Here is a 27,059-nt window from a genome sequence, read left to right on the forward strand (position 1 = left end):
CTTTCAGTGTGACTGCATTGAATAATCATATTATATAGACAGGTTCACATAAGGGATTAGTGTTACTTGTGAGTGGGGTCGAGGGTCCCCGGGACTCAGTGAGGATGGAGGAATCATCAGACGGCGGTGGCCTAGGTACTCTTTCTACACCATAATTTTGTTAGCTCAGCTGTAGGAACCGCATTAAATTTGTGATATTCAGACGGACCGATAAGTGATGTAGAATTCCTTCTCATATGTCTACACTACGTAAACGTGGTCTCCCGGACGAGCGTCCTGATTTCTGTAATGAAGAGGGACTAAGTGTGAAGAAGCTATCAGTGACAGTAAGTACCAGTGTAAATTCTCGTGAACATCGAACTATCTGCCAAATTGTGTCAGCCCCATCTGTGCAGTCTGTGCAGTTGAATACGTCCCAGCACACAGCTAGCCAGCTCGCTCCAAGTTAACAAGTACGAAGCAGCCCTCAGCATGAGTCATACTTCTATAAGTTAGATGATGAAGGTCCGTTCATTGTGTTCGCAGAACATAAACCTGATGAGGCAGGTGTGGCAACTAAACATATCGGCCGGCTACATCCAATGTCCATGGGAAACTGTATTAGGACCTTAATACCAGACATGCGTACTTCTATAATGAACATTACTACAAAGGGTTCAAATAGAACTTTCTTCCGCTATCTGTGCAAAAAGGCTTGCTAATTTACAATCCCCCTTACACAGTCTTTACATACCAAGGCACCTAACGGTGAAGACGGTTCTAATTCGTGCAGTAGATACGTCCTTCTCGGAGGAAGAATTACTTTCACGAATTCAGTTAGATAAGAAAATATTAGAAGTAAATCGCTTTCACCGTAAACTTGTGCGAGGTGGACAGAGTGTACTAGTGCCTCGGCAACTCTTGCGTGTTGATTTTGAAGATCGCACTTTACCTCCTTTTGTGTATATATTAACACTCGATGCGGTGTAGAACCGTATGTCCAGAATGTAACCCTTTGCTACCAATGTCTTATATAGGCTACGGCCACGTAAATAACCAGTGTCGTAACCACGCTGTGCATGCTGCGGCGATAGTCACGTCACTGGCAGACTGCCTTAGGCCGCGTGAACACCGAGCGCGCTTCGCATAGTGTGTCGCGTGTAGCGTGAAATGCTATGCATAGCGTAAGCGTGCTTGCTGTTCACACCGAAAACTCTACGCCGTGATCTCAGCTTAGTTTGGCGCGAGGCTCTTTAGGGTGGTCACAAACTAATGCCGTTATCCAAGTACGCCAGTAACAGTTTACTGATGGATAACAGTTAGCTAAAATTGAAAATTAGAAAGCAGAATCGAAATTGGGTTCATGAATTTAATGAAGAACGAATTACTTTCAGAGAATTTCATCGTTTGTACAGAGATGCAAGTCTTTATCGCCATAAATTTTATGATTCGTTAAGAATGACCAAAAAAAAAAAAAAAAACCTTTGACCTTCCGAAGCCTGCAGCTGAAATGTGGCGACAAGTGCCAGAGAAGTATTGGGAGAAATTCAATTTTCCCAATTGTCTAGGAGCACCACGCAGCAAACACGTGGACATTAAATTTCCGGCTAAATAGCGCTCTTTACATAATAATTATAAATAGTATTTTGTATTATTGTTACAATTAGCACACACAATTTATCATCGTAACAAAAGTGGAGAAAATGTGTAACAAACATAATTCATAAACAGAAATATTTACTTCCAAGCCCACTATTAGCCTGCAGAGTGATATTCTTCATGTTACCACCCTCCACTGGCAAAATTATAAACCGATGTGACAGAGTCTGGGAGATCCTATGCACTTTGTCACAAAGTGTCCGGCTACATGGCTTAATGGTGACCCGTGCTGGCCTTTGGTCACAGGAGTCCCTGGTTCGATTCCCAGCAGAGTCGGGAATTATAATCATAATTAGTAAATTCCATTGGCACGGGGGCCTACGTGTATATGTGTATTCATAATCATTTCATCCTCATCACGACGCAGGTCACGTACGGGTGTCAATTCAAAAGACTTGCACCTGGCAAGCAGAACTTCTCCTCTGACACTTCCGACACTAAAATCCACACGCAATTTCCTCCTGTCACAATGTTAAGCCCAGTAAAGTGTGACAGTAGAAGTAATATTACTGTATATGTTTACTGTAGGAATGCGATAAAAATGTTGTAGATACTTAAGTCCATTTATTTTGCAAAGCAGTTACATTTTTATAGTTTTTGTGTTTTGGGTTCCATATTTCTTCTCTTTGAAGCACTGCATGAATAATTTCTTCTTCCATAGCTTCGGAACCAGCTAGGTAACGCTAAGCAATTAACCAACACTGCGCGTTGTCTGGCGCTTCGCTTAGCTGTAAGGTAGGCAACAGAGCGCGGACGGTGTGAACACCTGGCTTAGGAACAAAGCACTGGTTATGCTTAGCGTGACGCTTAGCGTTGAGCAACACGCGACACACTATGCGAAGCGCGCTCGGTGTGCACGCAGCCTACTCCAGATCCGCCTAGATGTATTTGCTGCTCTGGCCCTCATCGTACACATGACCGATCCTGTCCAGAATACGATCGACAGCGTAGGATTAAATATAATATGGCCCACTTAAATAGCACATACGCTAATACTGTGAAGCAAAATAACACTCCTCCAGCAAGTACACCTTACCGTAAATAATTTCCATCCCTTCCTTCCCCTGCACTTGCGGATGCAACCCCCTTTCAGCTTCCAGGCTACAATTTTATAAGAAGTGACCGTGATGATAGTTACGGAGGGGTTGGAATTGTCCTCCAGAAGAACATCATTTATGATCAAGTAACTCTTAATCTTCGAGGGTCTAGATCGGAAACATGTACCATTAAGGTTAATTACAGAGGTTCACCGTTAACTATTGTTTCCGTATACCGACCACCTAAGCAACTGGCAACTGTACACGAACTGCGTCGACATTTTTCCCAACTTTCTCAGTCTGTACTTATCCTTGGGGGACTTCAACTCACACCACTTGAATTGGAGAAGTCCTTCTACTGACTCACATGGAATACAACTAATGGGTGTAGCTGAAGAAGAAAACTTAGTGCCCCTGAATGATGGGTCCATACACGAGCTTCCCGACCTAATCAAGCTCTTCGGCAGTATATATTACTTTTGCATCTCCTTCAATAGCATTCGACTTCTCCTGGCAGGTTCTGCAGAGCACTCTAGGATCTGACTATTTTCCAATATTATTAACATCGATCAATTCATCAACCACTCATCGTAGCATCTATCCAACATATCGTTGGAAAATTCGACAAGCTGACTGGGCAAGTTGCGAGGAGGCAATAGATCTCATCCTGGAAGAATACCACCAAACGAATGACATTGCCAGAGATTACGAAACATTCTGTGACTCCATTAATAGAGCAGCCTGCCTTACAATTCCACAAAACAAACCATACGCATACAGTAAACGACCTCAAACTCCCTGGTGGGATAACAAATGTCAAGCTGCGCTCCATGATAGACGTGCAGCACTTCATCAGTATAAATAAGACGCTTCCGAAGCTAACTTACCTCACCGTACAACAAACTCAAGCGAAAGCAAAAACCTTACTCAAGCTTAAGAAGCGACAGGGTTGGCGCCAATGTTGTACTTCTCTCATTATCTATCTCTCCTGCTACGATGTGGCGGAATAATCGTCGTTTCCGAAACTCGCAGAACTGCCCTCAGTTTTACATCTACATGTACGATGCCAATAAATGAGGACATCCTGCGACAAATGGCACCTCCTTCAGCTCATATAGGTTATTTACCACGTAATGGCCATGAAGAGAACTTACGTCCACTACTTCGTCCCTTTGAACTTCAAGACGATCAATAATAATTCCCCAGGCCAGTTAACATCCATTATCCAATGTTAGTGAACATGTCCAGTGCTGGACATAAGAAACTGCTTAAGCTGATGAACAGGATGTGGTTCCAAGGAGAGTGCATCCTACGTCATTTAAACTTATTCGTCTTGTACCATTACTGAAGAATGGGAAAAATTCTGCTTGTACAAGACTATGGAAAGGATGATTAAGCATCGATTAGAATGGTGATTAGAACATCACAAGCTGCTACCATATCAACAAATGGGTTTTCGACGTGGGAAAGGCACAATAGATATACTTGTACATGTAATTGCAGACATCCAACTTGGTCCGAGCAATAACAATTAACCCTAGAACTGCTGCAGGTTTTTCTGTCAAATGCTGCAGTTATTTTTCTCAACATACACCATGAAAATAAAATCATGCCTGTAATCACATATTAATCCTAATAATTCCATATTATATACCAATAGAAAGCTAAAAGACTGATCTAAATGAAGATAATACATATAACGAAAAATATTACCACGATTTCTAACTATCGTAAAATGAAATTAAAATTTTGTTTAGACAATGGAAACTGTTGAAATATTTTGCTCAAATAAAGGAATTTGTGATAGATAATTTATTTCTGAAACATGATATTCTGAAACGAACAAGTATTTTCTTACGTATTCCTCAACAGTTATACACTTTTCATTTCGTTTGCGAAATAAAACTCAAATTTTCATGGAAACGAATTTGAGTTCTTTTCAAAAATTTTGAACCTACAGCTTATCTTAGTTTTCTTTAGGTCAATTTCTTCTTTCCTGTGTTGTGATCACATTCCTTATAACAATCTACAAAAATATCAACAGTTCACACTTATCCCTTCGCTGATTTCTTCAAATATTGACGTACTGCCAATAATAACATAACCTGCACCGACTTGAACATCATTCTGGTCATCGGAAATTCCCATTACTTCCAAGGCACCTTGTACTTCGCTGTCACTTTCACTATTTTCAGGAATAATTTTCTCGTCGGAATTAAAACAATAACCACTGTCACCATCAGTATTGTCACTAAGATCTTCGAAAATCGAGCGCTTGATTTCAGAATCGTCAACAAAGCGGGCTGCCATCTTCATTCTAAGAACATGTGAAAGTACTTTCACTTCTACAGCAAAATAAACTTGTCCAGACCGATGATTGTGTTTCAAAGACTTTCAATATTGAAGATAAAAGTATATGTATTCAGCTGGTATCTATATTATTGCCATCTGGTGACCAATTATAAACCTACGGCGGAAGAACGACACCGTCTCTCAGAAAGACGATCGCACTTGACGAAACAGTGCACCGTCTTCCAGAAAGACGGTCCGCAGTTCTAGGGTTAAGTTGTAGCATTGTACACTGATCTGCCTTTTGAGTATGATAGCGTATTTATTCCCGTCTTAGAAGACAAATTACACTTCCTACATCTCCCAGAGGACTTTAGTGGGAACCACAGTTGCCTTCTGCAAGATAAACATCTCATCATGTTTCACAATGGCATGACAATTGGTCCTCGAATGATATACCAAGGTCTTCCACAAGGCTACATCTTGGCTCCGTTGCTTTTTCACATTTAAATATCAGACCTCACATCTACCTTTTCTCCTGAGATACAAGTTCTTCAGTATGCTGATGATATTTGCATTTATACAGAAGCTGAATCCTTGGACAAGTGCCAAAACAGATGACGGTTACCATGAAGACAGGAAAATCAGCAGTCTCAATCCACACTCGATATTCGAGACCCCCACTGCACACGCTTCATTTGAGAACCTATTTATTATTTCCTACAAGGTGGTGGTGCCTTATCTAGGAATTCTCATCGATCATAAATTGACATGGTCTCCACATATTCATCACGTCTTCCGTAAATGTGATATTTCAGTCAATAGCTTACGAACCATTAGTGGCTCTTGGTGGGGCTGTGCTTGTGTACAGATCCTTGATTCGACCTCTCCTGGATTATGGAAGTGGATGCTTTGCTACAGCCTCCAAAACATTGTTAACTAAACTAGACAAATGTCAGTAGAAGGCCCTTAGACTCTACATAGGACCAATGCAGTCAAAACCTACCAATGATCTGCTAGTGGAAACACTTGAACCTCCTCTCCATCTACGAAGGCAGTATATAGCGAGGAAATATATTTTCAAACCGTTTCAATACAGGAAATCTCTAATACTTCACGTGGATCCCAAGCTGACTACCCTAGTACTGACTTAAGGCTACTAATCCTAGTAGATGAATTTACCAATCTCAGTGTTTGCAGACGTATTATAAGCACTACAGACATCCATTGCAGTCTTAACTGTTCTTTTTAAACCACGATTAATAACCTGGTTATTCGACTAGAAACATCTTTTGAGATCACTGCGAACTGCAACGATATCAGCCTGAAGCGTTAACCTGGCAGAATGGCCACACGCCCGTCATACCTACACAGATGGATCAAAGGACTGTAATACAGTGGGTAGTGCCGATATCGACGTTCAATGAGGCATCTGTGGCAAATTCAAGCTACCTCCGACAGCATCCATATTTACGGCTGAGCTTTCAGCCATTATGTGGACCCGCTGCAAATCTTCCTGAGCGGTTTATTGTGGTGTTGTCCGATTCCAGATCAGCACTGCAGAGTCTACACGCCATTAATTCACGGACAACATCCTTGATTCTCGTACATGAGATTACTGCAGTGGTACATCGACTTGAGACGCAGGGGAAGAAAGTTTCATTTGTGTGGGTAAAAGCCCCATGTAGGAATCCAAGGCAATGAGCTAGCAGACAAAGCAACACGATCTGCTGCCACTGAAGGCCAACAGACATACACTACAGTTCCAGCATCGGATCACATCTCCTTGCTTCGTCGACAGCAATTGACGGCGTGGAACAACGAGTGGCATGATACCTCCCAACAACATGCAAAACACTATGCCACTATCCATCCAGATATTCCGAACGTTCTTTGGTACCACAAGCGTCCCTATTCGCGCCAATTCATCAGAGAAATCGCAAGAATGAAGTTTCATCATGGTTGTTTCCATCAGCACCTGCACAAAATCCAAGTACTACGATCTCCCTTCTGTTCATGTTCAGCTGATACAGTTGCCAATCTTAATCACATATTCTTTGGATGCCCACCACTTTGTTCGCACTAGTTGCCTTCTACAAAATTTATTGCCATTGGGGTACCAATTACCACTTATTCTTTCGTCAATTCTCCACAAAATGACCAAACTTCTTACTTCGATTTATATGCATTTCTTTCTGACATTGGACAGCGCATCTAAGACCTTCACCTAGCATCGATCTTACCCTACGAGAACTACAACACTACTATGTCCTTCTGATCCATGGCCTACTCACGTTTACCAGTGGATGTCCTCATGGGCCTTATGATGAGAAGACGAATCCAACTTTCCTGTATCCGAGCACCAAATAAATAAATAAATGAAGACATATGTTCATATAAATCCCTATCATACATAATTCACTGGCTGAGTGGGCTTTGACCCGAATGCCAAAAGAAAAGAAAATTAAAAAGTAACTTTACCTTGTTGAACTATTTCTCCACCAGATCGCAGCGCTATGGTTCTGTACTCATCTACAAAAAATGGCGTCCGTGTATTCCCATCTCAAGTAATCTGCTGCCATCACAATACTGACTGTTGTATAGGTTAATACTTTTCCAACAGATAAATACCTCATATATCATAAAGTTCGTATTACCTTCATTAATCCAGGACCAGAAGACCATGTTTACGACTCTGGTAGCTTAGTGGCCTGTTTTCTGTTTCAAATAACATCAAGTTTTATGTTTTGTTACAACATAACCCCATGTACACAGCTTTTATACCTTTCATAGCAAGATACGAACAACAAACGAAGAAAATGTCAATGCATGGATCAAACAAGGTCGATTTGCTTCGAGACGAATAAAAATTATTTATAATTAAATTCATTTAATTTAAAATAAGTGAATTCAACAGGGTATGAAATAATATATTGTACACAGCAGCAACTAAAGTGATAACTTTACGTCATTTGTAATGTAACAGATCACTTTCCGTTGCAGTTGCCTATAAACTTGTCACCTTCAAATTTATTAGATTTTATACTCGATTTTCCTTCAGAGCTTGACAAAACCGTATAAAGTAACATACTGTCGTTGTTCGTTCGTTCCTGTCACGCAGAAACCGAAGTTGGATGAATTCATGGCCTTCTCTAAATTAATCATGATGGCTATGAAATATATGTCAACTTACAACTACAAAATCAACTTTCAGATTTTTTTTTACTTCAATTTGACGCAAGAGAAACTTGTGTGATACATATTCGTAAAGTGTACTTTAAGAACTTATCTGAACTTTATGCCACTACGCGTGCCATCATTGGCAACTATTTTCTTGAAATACATTTGATGCATAAAGAGAGGAAGAAACATCTACCAAGGTCTAAATAAATGCAATCAGAGATATGCTGTACTGTCCGATTCCCAGCTCCTGACCCTGTAGGTTGAAGAAGTGGGGAAGAGGGGAGTAGAGTGCTGCGCGTTCCTTCTGTTAGTCTCTTGACACTACACTGTTTTATATCAATTTATTATTAGGGTCTTTGTAACATTTATATATTAGAATTCCGCGCTACCGGATGAGTTGGCCGTGCGGTTAGAGTCGCGCAGCTGAGAGTTTGCATCCGGGAGATAGTGGATTCGAACACCACCTTCGTCAGCCCTGAAGATGGTTTTCCGTGGTTTCCCATTTTCACACCAGGCAAATGCTGGGGTTGTCCCTTAATTAAGGCCACAGCCGCTTTCTTCTCATTCCTAGGCCTTTCCTATCTCATCGTCGCCGTAAGATTTATCTCTGTGGCGTTGAGTCATGTCTTTGAAAGAGCCAGCGGCGTATTAAGCGACCTACACCCAAAGGAATATAGTTCGGCGAAGTTCGGCGACCTTCGTCCTTTTTCAAAGTTCATGAACCAAGGTTGCTTGTGGCTAACATGGATTTTGGTTGAGTTGGAAAACTTCGTTCATGGAGTGGCTAGCATGACGTATGTTCGCGTGCGTGTGCGAACATGGTCTCCATGTCTACTGCACAAACCGATTCTGACCGCCTGAGCTGATATGAGAACCGGCATTCAACAAGCAGTTGATAAGTACAGTACCGGGGTGGCAGACGCTCCGAACGTCATGCTTCCTAGTTTTCTGACGAATTTGATGGAGGATTCCCTTGTCTTTAGAAAATGAAAAAAGAAATGAATATGGAGAAAGGTATAAGTGGGAGGAGGCATTAGAGGTGCTAATGGGAATGACACAAGAGAAATTACTTAAGGGTGCGTCCAGACAGGATCCGTCTTGTTCGGCAATCCGTCTTTTCAGACAATTCCACTATGTGCGTCTTGAACAAACCTACCTGTGTTAATGGAGGTGGCCGCACAGAATTCGTGCGCGGCTTATCAGTCTTCTTCGCCGAGTCCGTCATCCGTCTTATTTCAAAACAGTTTGTTTCTAGACGCAGAACGGACAAGACGCAGTGACTAAAATGAGTAGTTAGCCATCCATTATTTCACGGTGTTCAAGTATCCGTCGCTGTGGGATTCATCCAACAAAGATCACAAGGACCGCAATGTAATCCAACGTATCTGGCGAGATTTAGCGACAGAATTAGGAGCAGACGAAGGTATGCAAATAATGTTATTAAAAGGCATTTAATTTAATATTGATACTGTATATAATTAACATTAAGTAATATTTCAAATTGTAATACTTCAGTATAGCAGAAGCAGAATATATTTTTACAAAATGCAAGCACATGGAAGGTGTTCATTTTTCTATTTCTATAACAAACGGTACTACCATGGAACTTCTCCCTCGGTACTACAAAAGCACTCTGTGAACCTCTGCCTTATGAATTTCGCTGAAGTGGTATTGAACCCATAATTCTACGATGAGAAAATTATTTTTTTCTTCCTAATATTTATTTCAGCTAACAAGTTACTTTTTTGTGGGCAGCCATGTTTACGTTTCAAGAGCGTCTCTGTTTCGTGGGAGCGAGCTACCCGCGTCAAGCAAAATGCGAACTCGTGAAACGCCGGGACACTTCGGTGGACTTCGAATATTCAACAATTTTTCAAATTCAAGGAATTCTTCGTAACGAGAGATTTTGGCAACACAGTAAATCCAGGAATAAAGAATCTAAATTATTTTTAAACCCTATGGGAAGACAGAACTCCCAGTGTAAAAATAAATGCAGTTAAGCCTAGAGAAGAATTTGCGCCCGGCTGCCGAACTAACTGACACGTGCCAAGGTCGATGGATGAAGAAGACCCGCGAAACGCCCGGGCAGAAATAATTTATTTCGCCTGTTGCGAGTATGGTAAAAATATGAAATTAACACCTAAATAAATCGTAAGTCTGTCCGAAGTTATGGAACAAATTTCAGGAAAATTAGTCTATTGGATGCGGAATTAGCAGATTGTGCAATCAAGCTTCATGGTGTGAGTAGCGTCATCCCATAGGGTATAAAAGAAATCTCCTTCCATATATTTCTCAGTCTCTATCTGGGTGTTGGAGCCGCGAAGCCCGCGTCACTCGTCAGCAGGAAAAGTGTGAAAATTTGGTCTCTAAATAACTTATTACATGTTCATGTCTATGGTTTCAATATACTGTTAAAGTGGAGGATAATAAAAATTCTCTGAGCTGCCGCTAATGGGAACTTTGAAGGTTTAGAAGTAATTGAATTTCTCTCGGTATTCAGTGTGTGTTTGTTAAAGGGGAGTTTGAAGTTAGCTACTGTGTCTGGTTTCTTACCTGTTTGGAACACCTGGCCTAGTAGGGTGAACAAGTCAGTCGCCATTTGAGAAGCGAGCTCGTCACAAGGGCGACCGTGTCGAAAGTGCGTTATAAAGTGTTGTGTAATTTAAGTTATATATATTTATAAGAAGATGTATAAGCTAGTCATGGAAGGCTAGACGAGAGGTTTGCTGGCTAAATGCAGCCAGAAATCCAGGATGACGGCTAAGATCACAGGTCTGTAACCTTTTAATCAATGTTGTAGTTAGAATGTTGTTTGTCCCAACCAAATTTCAAGGCGTATGTCGGGTTGGTATTTAATAATGATCGGGCGAATGTGTTACATTTCTGGTAGTCGTGTGAAACTATTCAGTGTTGTAAAATTCACATCAAGAAACTATAAAATATGTTTAAATTTTGTGTTAATATTCTTTGAGACAGTGTCCGAATTGAGAAAAATTAGGAAGGTGATAATGATAATGTAGTCGTGGCGAATGTCTTAATTTCGAATATCGTTTGAATTCAGAAAATTTTTGTCGAAATAATAATAATAATAATAATAATGATGTCTACCGCGGGATAAAATTTTCCTATGTTAAAAGTGGATTTAGCAAGTATGTTCTGCAAGGTTTGCGGGTGTCTAGAAAATTCCAGTGAAATCCGATAAAGTTATGTTTTATTCATTGGAAGTAAAATTTTGTGACATCGTGTATATGGGTGATATGGAAAATCATGGTGTGTTGTTGTATTCTTGGGGTCCGAAAGTTGTAGTAACAATAAAATAAAAAGGTATATTTTATAAAAGTTGTTTGTCACGGGAGGATTGAGGTTAGAAAAATCTTGAAATATGAGAAAATGGATTGAGAGCGAAGAATACATATATATATATATGTGGAGGTAATAGTTGAAGGAATGTTGAAGGCAGAGAAAGCCTGTATATTTCATATAATATCGCCATGAGAAGGCGATGAGAATGAATTTTTGAGACAGGCTATATTTGCCAAGAGCGAAGAATTTTTGAGATAGGCTGTATATTAAATGTGAGATTTATGTGGCAGGCTGTAGTGTATTCCGCTTAACAATCCGAAAATAGAGACCTGGAGAAGGTTGGTTCGAGATGACTATTGTGTGAGGCACAGTAAATTTCAAGTAATATCCCAAGTGAAAAACGACTCTGGTGAAGATTGTAAATCTTGGTAGTAAAAATTTAAGTGACTACTTACGTAAAGTCAGTATAATGAATATTAGAACAAATGACCTCAAGGATAGGAAAGCATTTTGAATACACGGTTGGTGTTGATTGACTGTAAAGACAAGTTTCCAATCAGTAAAGTTCTTAAATTACAAGGTGGCAATTTATCATTAAATCGGAAACATTTGTGGAATGAGATATTGGACGTTTTAAAGCGATATGTTTGGCTGTGTAGATTCATTGGGTTTCGTTTCACTGGGTAGTCATGGATATGAATATCTGGAAATATGACGGTAGGCGATTTGAGGGCCTCGCCCTAAAATTACATGGATTTCTGCGGTGGTCATGATTATTATTTTTGACGACATCCACTAAATGTTAGACGTGTGTTGGAAGCTACTATTCTTTTCTAAACTTCATTGCGCATGCTGAGATCGTGTTTGAGTTGTGGATTGTTCGCCACGCGATATTTACTTCCAATGTCACGTTTAGTAACAAGATAGGGATTTATTGCATTTTCCGACTTGTTTTCATTCCGTGGCAAGAGTTGTTTCGTTGTGTGTTATTAGTTTCGACCAGATTTACAGCCTAAATATTTGAGAGTTTGTTCGAAATTACGATTCCGCCTGATATGCTAGGGGAAGCGTATACGACCCAGTTTCCGCTCGACAATAGATTTAGGACGTCACATGTTATTAACCTAGGAGTATACTGATGATGAGACGTCCTAGTTAACATTCAACGATAGAATTAGGAAGGTATGTGTACATAGAGGTTAGGCCCGACGATAGATCTGGGATGTTAGATGTTTTTGCGAAGTGACCTGATCGAAGGTAATGTCTGCAGTAGTATACGCAATGTGAAGAGGGTTAGCTCGGTAATAACGAGGCCAAGCTTGTGTGCAGCCCTCATCAGCTGGAAGGTGTTTACTTAAGATTATGGAATCAGTATCGGCATATAAGGGTTGTCCAATATTGGATACTGAGCTAGCGGTGATTGGATATTTACTGCAGTTTGCCATGCGTGTTTGAGTTCGAATAACTTCGGTATTTTATTTTATATTACGGACCTAATTGTTTTGTCGTTCTGACGTCCGATTTTGCTTTGGCAGCATGCGTGCTGACACTCAGCGTATGTGTGTGAGACTTGAGTTACGAATGCGGATTCGATTCGTCAGCCGGTAATATATTTTATTTTCAAACTTTGTCGTTCTTTCATTTTTATACGTAGTTCAGCTCGATCAATTGATAACTTTGTAGGTAGTGTGTTGGGACAAACAATAAGTTGATGGATCTGTGATGGTACTCATTGTTAAGTAGGAAAGGATTCTGTAATTTTGTTTTATTTTACCATGTGGACTTTATTAAGCGTAGCGTAGCGTAACCATTTATAACCTGAAAATCGGTTTGATAATAATCTTTTTCAAGTGATTTACCACTTTTTAATTAACTTGAGTGTTTTGCATTTCTTCTAAATGCGTGATGACTAAGTGTTCCCTGCATTTCGCAGTTTTGTTCCTTCAGAACGACGTAACGTAAGATGATCGCGGATCGTGTTGTTGTTGGTTCCTTGTGAGCAGCTGTTTGGGGTGATGCACGTTTAGCATCGGGATTATTTTATAACTTAAGGGTGTCATAAAATGACAAATATATGGTGGAATTTTGTTTCAATTGTGAATGCTGCTGTCAACTCGTAGTGAACACCATGCTTTCCAATTATATTTTGCAACCTATTCAAAGCAGCTGATAGTCAATTTGGTTCGATTAAGGGTCCATTCGGCGGGTGTTCCGTATCCGAAAGGGTATTCGACTGGTGGATAACATTGTATAAGAGTAAATCAGGCGTTATACTTGCTGAAGGTCAGATTTTCCACGGATCGTGTGGATTAATTCTCAGTTATCGTTTGGATTACTAGGTGCCCGATTTTTCTGGTTTTCCTTTCACTTTTTTTTTGGTTTCGCCGTCCACTAATTTATGAGATTCCTATTTTCTGCGAAGAAAATTCTTCGATATTATAATAAATGAATTAACGCTATGCAATGTGACTGCGTTTGAAACATTTAATAATTAATAATTATTTTTTATATAAATAAATTTTTTTTGTGCCATTAAGAATTTAATAACAGTTAGTAAGCACATATTTGCTCCTCATTTCAAGTAGTTAGGCTCTCTTCTGAATCCTATCGTTTGGTTAAGATCGTGACCGAAACATTCCCGCAACAACCCCAAGATTTAAGAGTTCAATATTATTCTGCTGTAGCAACTGTGGCGGACCAACGATGGAATGGTAAGTCAAGGGTTCAGTATAACGGTTGTGAGCTCTTGTTACTGGAATATGGTCCACAGATGTTGCCTCACAGTCGGGCAAATTATCTGTTGATGTTACACCGTTATGAGTCATCACAATGTTGTGAAGTAAACAGGCTGCTTTAACTCTTGACACAGATGTTTCTACATTTCTTTCTATAGCTGTATTAAGCACTCTCCGTTTGGCTGTAAGATTTCCGAAACTGCATTCGAACATTAGACGGGCTCGTGCCAGTCTGTAATTGAAAATTGTTTCTGGATCCCCCAGTGATTTTCTCGGATATGGCCTCATGACCTGTTCCATCAATGGATAAGCTTCGTCGGCTGCAAAAATGTACGGTGTATTATATGTTGTCCCCGGTAAATATTCATCTTCAGGAATATTCAGGCAATTACTTTGTAGCTGATCGTACAAAATAGATCTTCTGAACACTCCACCGTTACTTTCACTACCGTAGCCACCAATATCCAACACAGTAAATTTATAGTCCGCATCACTGACGGCTAATATGTTGATGGAATAGAACTGCTTTTAGTTATAATATTTCGATCCAGATCGAGGGGGCACTAGATAGCTACATGCTTGCCATCCAGTCTGCCCAGACAGTTGGGAAAGTTCCACTCTTTCCAACATTGTTTTGCTATGGCAAGCCACGTATCAGCTGTTGGTGTTGCAATATACATACTACGTAACAGGTCCCATTGTATATCACACGTTTCCTTTACTATTTGTGCGACAGTACTTTTCCCCATGCAAAATGAGAATGTCAGTGCCCGAAACGAACTGTCTGTAGCCAGATAACTGATACATTTTTTTCATAGAACCTCAAGATGAAATGGCGTGGAATACGGGACTATTACAGAAAGGAACTGAAGAAATTGGAGAAACCCCGATCGGGTGACGGAGCTGATAGGCATTCATCCTCCAACTGGTCACTTTTCCCTCTGTTATCTTTTTTTGAATGATTCAATGTCTACTCGGCCCAGACAAAATATCTTGAGTCAACAAGGAGTGAAGATTCATTGGAGCCAGTGCAAGAAACTATTGAAAATGCTAGTAACGACTACGTTATGGAAATCAGTCAAAAAGCAGGACCCAGTCAAGACATCACACAAAACCCTAAGTCATTATCTATAGAAAGAAACACTCAAAGGCAAGACCTATAGAAAAGAGGGACGGATCTGTACCGGCAGTCCATGTTGGAGTTTGAGGCTGAAAAAGTTAAGCTTCTTGAGAGGGACTTAACTGAGGATGAAGATGAAGATTTATTATTCTTTAAAAGCATGTTAAGAGATTTCAAATCCCTTCCGCGAGAGAGAAAAGAATCTTACGAAAGCTTACATTTCAAGAGATGCTGTACAAGGAAATTACCGGTGGCTCAACAATACTCCACGTCGCCGTGTACAACAGTATCAACATGGAGTGAACAGGCTGACACTAGTACGGGTGACTACCAGGCACAGTTCTCTTTTATTAATAATGAATAACTCACAGTGAATTGCCATTATTTTGTATCTATCTGTACGTTTTTTAAATAAGAAGTCATCGATAGTGAAACTCTAAAGAAAAGTCTTACCTTAAAGTAACTACTAGCCTTTCCTCCGTAGCAATTGGATCAGGGTAATTTCATTCCACTTTTGACAGTCTGTCTCGAATACTCTCAAGAATAATGTGAAAGCAGTATTTCGACATCCTGAAGTACTCAGAAAATTTGTCATCGTGCTTCAAAAGTTTCGGAAATAGTGTATGGTATTCGCCATAACTTCGTCTATCATTATTTATTTCATGACACCACCTCTCTCTTCACACAAACTTAATTTCAGTGAAACATTTTCACAGAGCAATAACCTCCGTCCTATCCTTCCCAGTGGCATGGTGAAGACTAACAAAACGGATGACTGATCCTGTGTGGCCACGCTGAATGACGCTGTCAAAGTAGATCTAGCGTTTTTAACTGCTAGAGTTACTCCGTTGAAACCAAGTTTCCGTAGGGTAGTAAGGAAAGTGAAACGGGTTCATCGCAAGAAAGTGTCCATATTCCGTAATTGTGATACTTCAGTCTTCTTTCATTTCTCATTCGATCCAGAAGAAATACCAAAGTCGAAATCTGTCATAGATTTTGCAGTCACAGGTTGCACTTTGTACTATGTATACTAAACTTGCTTTGTGCTCTTCCCCTATGCATTTTATCATTGATGTAATGTTTGTGGATGGTTCATATTTGTGGGTTACTGCAGTCACGTCCTAGTTCGTGAACCATGGGCAACGGCTGAGTGGCCTAGTAAGTGGTCCTGAGAGTCGGGATACCAGTTGCTATGGAATGGGAGTGAGCATCTCGGACATATTCTGAGTCATGGCCCTCCTTGTGCTCAGGCGGCTAAGACTATACAATTCACCGGTGGTCCATAACCCGTTAGAGGAGAGATCCTCACTTGGGCTATGTGCAAGTAGGGTAGCATCCTGCTTCATGAATTTACCGAGCTCAGAACACTTTAAGCAAGCCTCGGACCTATGGGAGTAATGGAGTCCCACTCCCATTCGACAGGCGAGGGACTCCTTGGAAACAACTTTGCGAACAAACGAAATGGAATTCGACGGGGAGCTATCAATATTAATGGGGCTTATGGAAGAAAGAAGGTAGAACTGGCTGAGTCAGCAAAGAGGATGCATCTGGATGTACTAGGAGTAAGTGATATTCGGATAAGAGGAGATACTGAGGAAGAGATAGGAGATTATAAAGTGTTCTTGACGGGTGTTAGAAAGGGAAGGGCAGAGTCTGGGGTAGGGCTGTTTATCAGGAATACCATTGCATGCAACATAGTTTATGTTAGGCACGTGAATGAGCGAATGATGAGGGTAGATTTGTCAGTTGGAGGAATTAGGACAAGAATTGTGTCCGTATATTCACCACGTGAGGGTGCAGATGAGGATGAAGTTGACAAGTTTTATGAAGCATTGAGTGACATCGTGGTCAGGGTCAAGAGCAAGGATAGAATAGTGCTATGGGTGATTTCAATGCGAGAGTTGGGAAAAGAACTGAAGGATACGAACGGGTGATTGGTAAATATCGGGAAGACATGGAAGCTAATGGGAATGGGAAGCGTTTGCTGGACTTCTGTTCTAGTATGGGTTTAGCTGTTACGAATACATTCTTCAAGCATAAGGCTATTCACCGCTACACATGGGAGGCTAGGGGTACCAGATCCATAATAGACTATATCTTAACAGATTTTGAATTCAGGAAATCTGTTAGGAATGTACGAGTTTTTCGCGGATTTTTCGATGATACCGACCACTATCTGATCTGTAGAGAATTAAGTATCTCTAGGCCTAGGATAGAGAAAGTGAAATCTGACTGCAAACGAATAAGGGTAGAAAATCTCCGGGACGAGAAAATTAGATAGAAGTACATGGATATGATTAGTGAGAAGTTTCGAACAGTAGACAGTAAGCAGGTTCAGATTATAGAAAATGAATGGGTGGCATACAGGGATGCTGTAGTAGAAACAGCAAGGGAATGCCTTGGAACAACTGCGTGAAAAGATGGGAAAAGGCGGAACATCTTGGTGGAATGATGAAGTGAGAGCAGCCTGTAAACGTAAAAAGAAGGCTTATCAGAAATGGCTCCAAAGAAGGGCCGGAACAGACAGGGATTTGTATGTAGATGAAAGAAACAGAGCGAAACAAATAGTTGTTGAATCCAAAAAGAAGTCATGGGAAGATTTTGGTAATAACCTGGAAAGGCTAGGTCAAGCAGCAGGGAAACCTTTCTGGACAGTAATAAAGAATCTTAGGAAGGGGGGGGGGGGGAGGAAATGAACAGTGTTTTGAGTAATTCAGGTGAACTCACAGTAGATCCCAGGGAATCACGGGAGATGTGGAGGAAATATTTTGAACATCTTCTCAATGTAAAAGGAAATCAACCTGGTGGTGTTGCAAACAGCCAAGCTCATGTGGAGGAGGGAAATGATGTTGGTGAAATTATGCTTGAGGAAATGGAAAGGATGGTAAAACACTCCATTGTATAAGGCAGCAGGAATAGATGAAATTAGACCTGAAATGGTGAAGTATGGTGGGCAGGCAGGGATGAAATGACTTCATAGAGTAATAAAATTAGCGTGGAGTGTTGGTAAGGTACCTTCAGATTGGGAAAAAGCAGTAATTGCACCTATCTATAAACAAGGGAACAGGAAGGATTGCAACAACTATGGAGGTATCTCATTGATTAGTGTGCCAGGCAAAGTATTCACTGGCATCTTGGAAGGAAGGGTGCGATCAGTCGTTGAGAGGAAGTTGGATGAAAACCAGTGTGGTTTCAGACCACAGAGGGTCTGTCAGGATCAGATTTTCAGTATGCGCCATGTAATTGAAAAATGCTTCGAGAGGAATATACAGTTGTGTTTATGTTTCGTAGATCTAAAGAAATCATATGACAGGGTACCGAGGATTAAATATGTTCACTATACTGGGGGACTATGGAATTAAAAGTAGATTATTAAAATCAATCAAAGGCTTTTATGTTGACAATTCGGCTTCAGTGAGAATTGATGGTGGAATGAGTTCTTGGTTCAGGGTACTTACACCTTTGCTGTTCGTAGTTTACATGTAGTAAGCAGTTTGGCCTATGCTGACGACTTGGTCTTAATGGCAGACTGTGCCGAAAGCCTGCAGACTACTATCTTGGAACTTGAAAATAGGTGCAATGAGTATGGCATGAAAATTAGCCTCTCGAAGACTAAATTGATGTCAGTAGGTAAGAAATTCAACAGAATTGAATGTCAGTTTGGTGGTACAAAGCTAGAACAGGTCGATAATTTCAAGTATATAGGTTGTGTTCTCTCCCAGAATGGTAATATAGTAAGTGAGATTAAATCAAGGTGTAGTAAAGCTAATGCAGTGAGATAGCAGTTGCGATCAGCAGTATTCTGTAAGAAGGAAGTCAGCTCCCAGACGAAACCGTCTTTATATTAGGTCTGTTTTCAGACCAACTTTGCTTTACGGGAGCGAAAGCTGGGTGGACTCAGGATATCTTATTCATAAGTTAGAAGTAACAGAATGATTGCTGGCACGAACAGGTGGGAACAATGACAGGAGGGTACTCGGAATGAGGAGATAAAGGCTAATTTAGGAATGAACTCGATTTAAACGCATAAACCGGCTTCGGTGGAGGTGTCATGTGAGGCGAATGGAGGAGGATAGGTTACCTAGGAGAATAATGGACTCTGCTACGGAGGGTAAGAGAAGTAGAGGGAGACCAAGACGACGATGGTTAGACTCGGTTTCTAACTAACTAAATGAGTCCATAACACTAGTTGCAAATCGAGGATTGTGGCGACGTTTAGTAAATTCTCAGAGGCTTGCAGACTGAACGCTGAAAGGCATAACAGTCTATAATGATCATGTATGTGTGTATATATGTACTATAACCTTCTCTAATTTGTCACCCTGTTGTCTTGTGATGTGGCCAGAAAACTGGCAGCATAGTGAAGAAAGACCAGCTGTTATCATTCCTGATTGACTCATTCTTCCTCCTCTGTGTAAATGAAATTACATTTTTACTTGCACTGGATATTATTTTTGAAGCAAGCGCATCGATTTGTTCAGCACTGATTTTTAGCAGGTTTCTAGCAACACTTTTGAAAACCCTGCCCATCTAATGGCGACTGCTTTGATATTGTGTCTCTTAAAGGAATAGGTTATGACCAATATAATGCTTGAGACCAGTGAAATTTCTACAGTTTGGCTGGGCGTATCACAATAATTATGAAATGGCTGGAGATCGTGTTCACCTTTGTGTGCGTACTAAAATTGGCCTGCAATGCATCAGGCTTATTACCAAAAGGCCAAAAATTTCCAGTCTTTACAAAAGGCAGCCTAGTCTTTTTATGAAAAGGCTAGCCTTTTTATGAAAAGGCTGAAGTTACAATTATCCTGCGACAGATATACAATTATTGATCGTACGGTCCGGTTTGAACCGCACCCATCTCTGAGACTGGGGCCCTGGCAAGAATGAAATCTATTTTTGAAGACGGCACAAACACCCCGAACTAAAAGAGACAACCAATGAAGGTTAAGATCCCGGATCTGGCCAAGAACCGCACCCCGGCTCTTTTGAGTTTGGCCAGCATATTAACCAGATCGTAGCTACTGGATTTACTGTACGAGCCAGCTCTCGTTGATGTGACGCAATATAACATGGGCAGAGGTTGTTGGGACTGAGAGTAACCCTATGGACTCTAACTTGAAACCTCGTTACAGATATTCGTCGTCCACTCAGTGATGCGTAAATTAAACAGATAACTCTACTTCTCTTTCTGCAGTGTCCTCTACAAGATATCCTTCTGGATTTTTAAAATGTGTGTCCATGCATTTTTTACGGATAAATATTTTCGAGTGGAAGTATTATTAGGAAAGTAATTCTCGTGATTATGTTTAGAAGTGAGAGATTCAAAAATTTATTACAAATTGCATGCGTTGCATGTAAAAGCATTTGGCATATCTAAATGTGACAAGTGTTTCGCCAGTAAGTTGACATTCAGCTGCTCCTCCTTCTCCATTGCCTTCTATAGTGAATTAGTGATTAACAATTTTGCCAGTAACATTCCCAGTAACATAACGCTTTTTGCGGATGATGTTATACTGTATACAGCAGAGGTTTCTAAATTGTAAGAGCTTGACGGCCACATTAGGAACCTTAGGTATAATTACCGGCCGCCTTTTAGTAATAGGCCAATTTTCGTAAAATTCTACAAATAGAACAGAGGTATCAGTATGAAATAATATGCATAGTTCAACTGGAATCAAGGTTTAATGATCTGAATTGCTTAAAATATTATTTTACAATTGCATAAAAACGAATTTAAAAATAAACACTATTATACCCAAGATAATTGAATTTTGAAGAAGAGCACCCAACAATGTCAGTTCATTTGAATTATTATTTGAAAAATGGAAAAAATATAAATAAATATAATAATACCGAGGGACAAACTGAAATTAATAATGCAGTCAAAGCAAAACTTTGAACATTTATTCCAGTGTACAACACTGCGTACCAGCCAGTACTACCAATAAGAAAAGAACTGTAACTGCTTCTTTCGGTAATGCTAGGTTGAATAAAATATCCACAGTGAGGTTGGTATGCAGTTCAAGAATTGGTATGGTTCCCGTAGATATGTTTATAATGGTTATGACCTAGCACTGGCACTTCCGCCGACGTTTGGATGTTAATATTTTAAATCAATACTCTTTTCAGACCAAGTGAATACTCGAAAACAGGTAAAAATATTAAAGGATGAATTAGTTCTGACTTGGGTCTATAAAGAGTATAAAAATTAATACATTTTGAAGGAGCTATGAAATACTTTTGTAAATTTTCTTCGCATTTTTTAAGTTATTTTTAATGTCCTCGCGGGTCGCCATTTATAAACTCCTGGTATAAAGTAATAAATAAGTTACAAGACTGTAAGTGACTGCAAAAAGACCTCTACAGTGTTGTGAGATGGCAATGGTATGATGATAAACGGGGTTGAGAGTCAGGTAGTGAATTAAACTATTGGGAAAAGTCCTCGCACTTTTAATTACTGCGTTCATGGAGTGAAAGTTCCTTATGGGAATCACTGTATGTAAGTAGGTGTTAATATAAAGAAAGATCTTCATTGCGGTAATCACATAAATGGGATTGTAAATAAATTGTACAGATCCCTGCACATGGTCATCAGGGTACTTAGGGGTGAGGATGCATAGGAGAAGGCAAGACCCCAGCAATAGAATGGTTCCAGTGTATGGGACCCTCACCAGGATTACTTGATTCGAGAACTAGAAAAAAACCAAAGAAAGGCGACTCGATTTTTTTCTGGGTGATTTACGACAAAAGAGTAGTGTTAAGATAATGTTGCACAGTTTGGGCTGGGAAGACTTGGGAGAAAAGGGACGAGGTGCTCCACTAAGTGGTATGTTCGGAGCTGTCAATTGAGAGATGGCGTGGAATGACACTAGTAGACAAATAAGTTTGAGCAGTGTTATTAAAAGTAGGAAAGATCACAATATGAAGATAAAGTTGGAATTCAAGAGGACAAATTTGAGTAAACATTTGTTAATAGGAATGGGAGTTTGAATAATTTACCAAGGGAGATGTTCAATAAATTCCCAAATTCTTTACAATTATTTAAGTAAATACTAGGAGATCAACAGATAGGGAATCTGACACCTGGGTGACTGCCCTAAATGCGAATTGTGATGATTGACAGATTTTACATACTTACAATCAATGTAATAATGCAATGATCAGCATGATGGTGGTCATAATAGGTGGTCATAATAAGCTACATAATAGAAAATTGTATTCATCCACTGATTGATAATGAACATATTCTCACATCGTATTCTGGTATTAGTTTTAAGATAAGGCAATATTTAATTAGTAATAGTTAATTGTATGAACATTAAAGTAATTGGAAATGTATTCGGGAGAAAATACATTGGGAGCGATTCCTCGTTTCATAGAAAAGAAATGGTGACAGATTCCCCATTGGGAAAATCAATTTATCATAATTATGTCTTTCAATAAATTAAACTGAAATTGATTTCGATTAATTTATTTGCATCATAAGTAGTATAATTGGACAGTTCTGCCGCCTCCTCCTCCTCCGGCTCTCGGGGGAGGCCTCCTCCTCTCGCGGGAAATATGAATTTTGGCGGGAGTTTTGAATTTTGGCGCGAGATTTGAAATTGTAAACAAAGCCACGTGCTTTTTGACAGCTGTCATCCGCCATCTTTAAACCACAGAGCACTGTGCTGCACTCTTTATTGCAGTAGCTGCAAATTCGTCACCTGTCATCCGCAGTGCTGCCATCTTAACGGGCCTAAACTTTAGTGCTACCAACTTAACCTCACTAGCCCGAGATTTGAATCGGTAAACAAATCCACGTGCTTTTTTGAAAGCTGTCATCCGCCAACCCTTAATCCATAGAGGACAGTGCTACCCTCTTTAGCTACTTACCTTTGAAATGTGGTGGCGGATAATTTGGAAAATGCATCTTGACAGCAGCCATCTTTAATCCAGAGAGCACCGTGCTGCCCTCTTTAGCTAGATACCTTTGAAATGTGGTGGTAGGCAATTCCACGTGACAGCAGCCATCTTTAATCAAGAGAGCACCGTGCTGCCCTCTTTATGGCGGTGGCAAATTCCACGTGCTCATGTTTGGAAACAAACTCACGTGCTTTTTTCTGACAGCTGTAATCTGCCATCTTGCATCACAAACCTCAGTGCTGCACTCTTTAGCTAGATACCTTTGAAATGTGGTAGCGGCAATTTGAAAAATTCTATGTGCTCTTGTTTGGAAACAAAGCCACGTGCTTTTTTCACAGCTGTCATCCGCCATCTTTAATCAATAGAGCACTGTGTTGCTATCATGCGGGCAATTTCGTCAGCTGTCATCCGCCATCTTTAATCCACAGAGCACCGTGCTGCCCTCTTTATGACATGTAGTAGTGGGCAATTTGAAAAGTTCTGTTAGCTGTCATCCGCCATCTTTAATCAAGAGAGCACCGTGCTGCCATCCTTAGCTAGATACCTTTGAAATGTGGTGGCGGCAAATTGCAAAATTCCACGTGCTCTTGTTTAGTAAACAAATTCACGCGCTATTTGTCAGCTGTCATCCGCCATCTTACATCGCAAACCTCAGTGCTACATTCTTTAGGTACATACCTTTGAAATATGGTGGCGGATAATGTAAAAAGAAAAATTCTACAGCAGCCATCTCTCGACGCTAATTGCACAAGATGGTGGCTATACATGACTCCTTAAAGGTGCTTATGCAAGATGGCCGCCATCTTGCGCAAGCATCCTTAGGGTGTCTCTAGCCATCTTGTGCAAGGACCCTTAAGCCGCCTCATGGAACAACCGCCATCTTGCGCAAGCATCCCTAGGAAGTCTCATAAGGAGCCTTGTATAACCGCCATCTTGCGCAAGCATCCCAAGGGCGTATAGCGGCCATCTTGCATAAGCACCTTTAAGGAGTCATGTATAGCCACCATCTTGTGCAATTAGCGTCGAGAGATGGCTGCTGTAGAATTTTTCTTTTTACATTATCCGCCACCATATTTCAAAGGTATGTACCTAAAGAATGTAGCACTGAGGTTTGCGATGTAAGATGGCGGATGACAGCTGACAAAAAGCGCGTGAGTTTATTTACAAAACAAGAGCACGTGGAATTTTGCAATTTGCCGCCACCACATTTCAAAGGTATCTAGCTAAGGATGGCAGCACGGTGCTCTCTAGATTAAAGTTGGCGGATGACAGCTAACAGAACTTTTCAAATTGCCCGCTACTACATGTCATAAAGAGGGCAGCACGGTGCTCTGTGTATTAAAGATGGCGGATGACAGCTGACGAAATTGCCCGCATGATAGCAGCACAGTGCTCTATTGATTAAAGATGGCGGATGACAGCTGTCAAAAAAGCACGTGGCTTTGTTTCCAAACAAGAGCACATAGAATTTTTCAAATTGCCGCCCCCACATTTCAAAGGTATCTAGCTAAAGAGTGCAACACTGAGGTTTGTGATGCAAGATGGCGGATGACAGCTGTCAGAAAGAAGCACGTGAGTTTATTTCCAAACAAGAGCACGTGGAATTTGCCATCGCCACAAAGAGGGCAGCACGGTGCTCTCTTGATTAAAGATGGCTGCTGTCACGTGGAATTGCCTGGCACCACATTTCAAAGGTATCTAGCTAAAGAGAGCAGCACGTACTCTCTGGATTAAAGGTGGCTGCTGTCAAAAAGCATTTTTCAAATTATCCGTCACCACATTTCAAAGGTAAGTAGCTAAAGAGGGCAGCACTGTTCTCTATGGATTAAAGATGGCGGTTGACAGCTGTTAAAAAAGCACGTGGATTTGTTTATCGATTCAAATCTCGCGCTAGTGAGGTTAAGTCGGTAGCACTAAAGTTTAGGCCCGTTAAGATGGCAGCACTGCGGATGACAGGTGACGAATTTGCAGCTACTGCGATAAAGATGGCAGCACGGTGCTTTGTGGTTTAAAGATGGCGGATGACAGCTGTCAAAAATCACGTGGATTTGTTTACCGATTCAAATCTCGCGCTAGTGAGGTTGTCAAAAAGCACGTGGCTGTCAAAAAGCACCTGGATTTGTTTACCGATTCAAATCTCGCGCTAGTGAGGTTAAGTTGGTACCACTGAGGTTTAGGCCCGTCAAGATGGCAGTAGTGAGGTTAGCGATCCGTTGTTGTCTGTCAAAAAGCACGTGGCTGTCAAAAAGCACGTGGCTTTGTTTACCAATTCAAATCTCGCGCTAGTTAGGTTAAGTTGGTACCACTAAAGTTTAGGCCCGTTAAGATGGCAGCAGTGAGGTTAGCGATGCGTTGTTGTCTGTCAAAAAGCACGTGGCTGTCAAAAAGCATGTGGCCTTGTTTTCCAATTCAAATCTCGCGCTAGTTAGGTTAAGTTGGTACCACTAAGGTTAGGCCCGTTAAGATGACAGCAGTGAGGTTAGCGATGCGTTGTTGTTAGTGACAGCTGTCAAAAAGCACGTGGCTTTGTTTACAAATTCAAATCTCACGCCAAAATTCAAATCCCCCCCAAAATTCAAATTTCCCGCGGGAGTATGAGGCGGCAGAACTGTCCAATTGTACTACTATCATATGAATCGTTTTTCTAGTGTCATTCTCTACGGAATTACGAATCGGCAACCTACTGTAGGATTCCTTACATCGAAACGGGGGGAACTTCCTTTGATAAAAACAGCCTTATATGTGTCTCTCAGTCATCAATACTTCACACCACAGTCTGCATGATCATATCAACCATCTGTACTCTAATGTCCGTCTTTGATATGTCTCTCAGTCATGGCCACCCACCAATATTTCACATCACAGTCTGGAAGATCATTTTGACCATCAGTACACTAACTCCTCTCTCTGATAATACGTCTCTGACTCAAGGCCCTCCATCAATACTTCACATCACAGCCTGCAAGGTCATGTCAACCATCTATACTTTAATGTCCGTCTTTGGTAATATGTCTCTGAGTCATAGCCACCCATCAATACTTCACATCACAGCCTGGAAGATTGTATCAACCATCTGTACATTAACGCCTCTCTTTGATAGTATGTCTCTGAGTCCTGGCCATCCAACAATAATTCACATTACAGTCTGCAAGGTCATATCGACCATCTGTACTCTAATGTCCGTCTTTGGTAATATGTTTTTCAGAGATGGCCACCCATCAGCACATCACATCACAGTCTGCAAGAACATATCAACCACATATAGGTCCTATACGCTATCGCCTCTCTTTGACAATATGTCTCTGAGTCATAGCCAACCGTCTGTACTTTACATCGCAGCCTGCAATGTCACATCGACCATCTGTACACTTACGCCCCTCTTTGATAATATATCTCTTAGTCGCAGCCATCCATCAGTACTTCACCTCACAGCCTGCAGGGTCACATCGACCATCTCTATTCTAACGCCCCTCTTTGATAATATGTCTCTAAATAATAATAATAATAATAATAATAATAATAATAATAATAATAATAATAATAATAATAATAATCGTATGGCCTCAGCTACCGTATGTCTCTGAGTTATGGTCAATAAGTCTTAGCACATCAAGACGGGAACGTTTTTCACTGTTTAGATTTCCCGAGCAACTGAAGACCCTCACGCTGGAGGCAAGTCGTAGCAGCAGCCTACAAGGTTGCTAGGTAACATCGGGTCATCATTTTGTATAGCTAATTTCGTGACATATAGTGCATTTTCAGATGACTCCAGCCAAAAGATATGTTTACGTCACAAAAGATTTACCGGCCCGCGTTAGACTAGTACAGAGGTGCAGAAACCCCGCA

Source organism: Anabrus simplex, chromosome 1, assembly GCF_040414725.1.
Source record: "Anabrus simplex isolate iqAnaSimp1 chromosome 1, ASM4041472v1, whole genome shotgun sequence".
Classification (NCBI taxonomy): domain Eukaryota; kingdom Metazoa; phylum Arthropoda; class Insecta; order Orthoptera; family Tettigoniidae; genus Anabrus; species Anabrus simplex.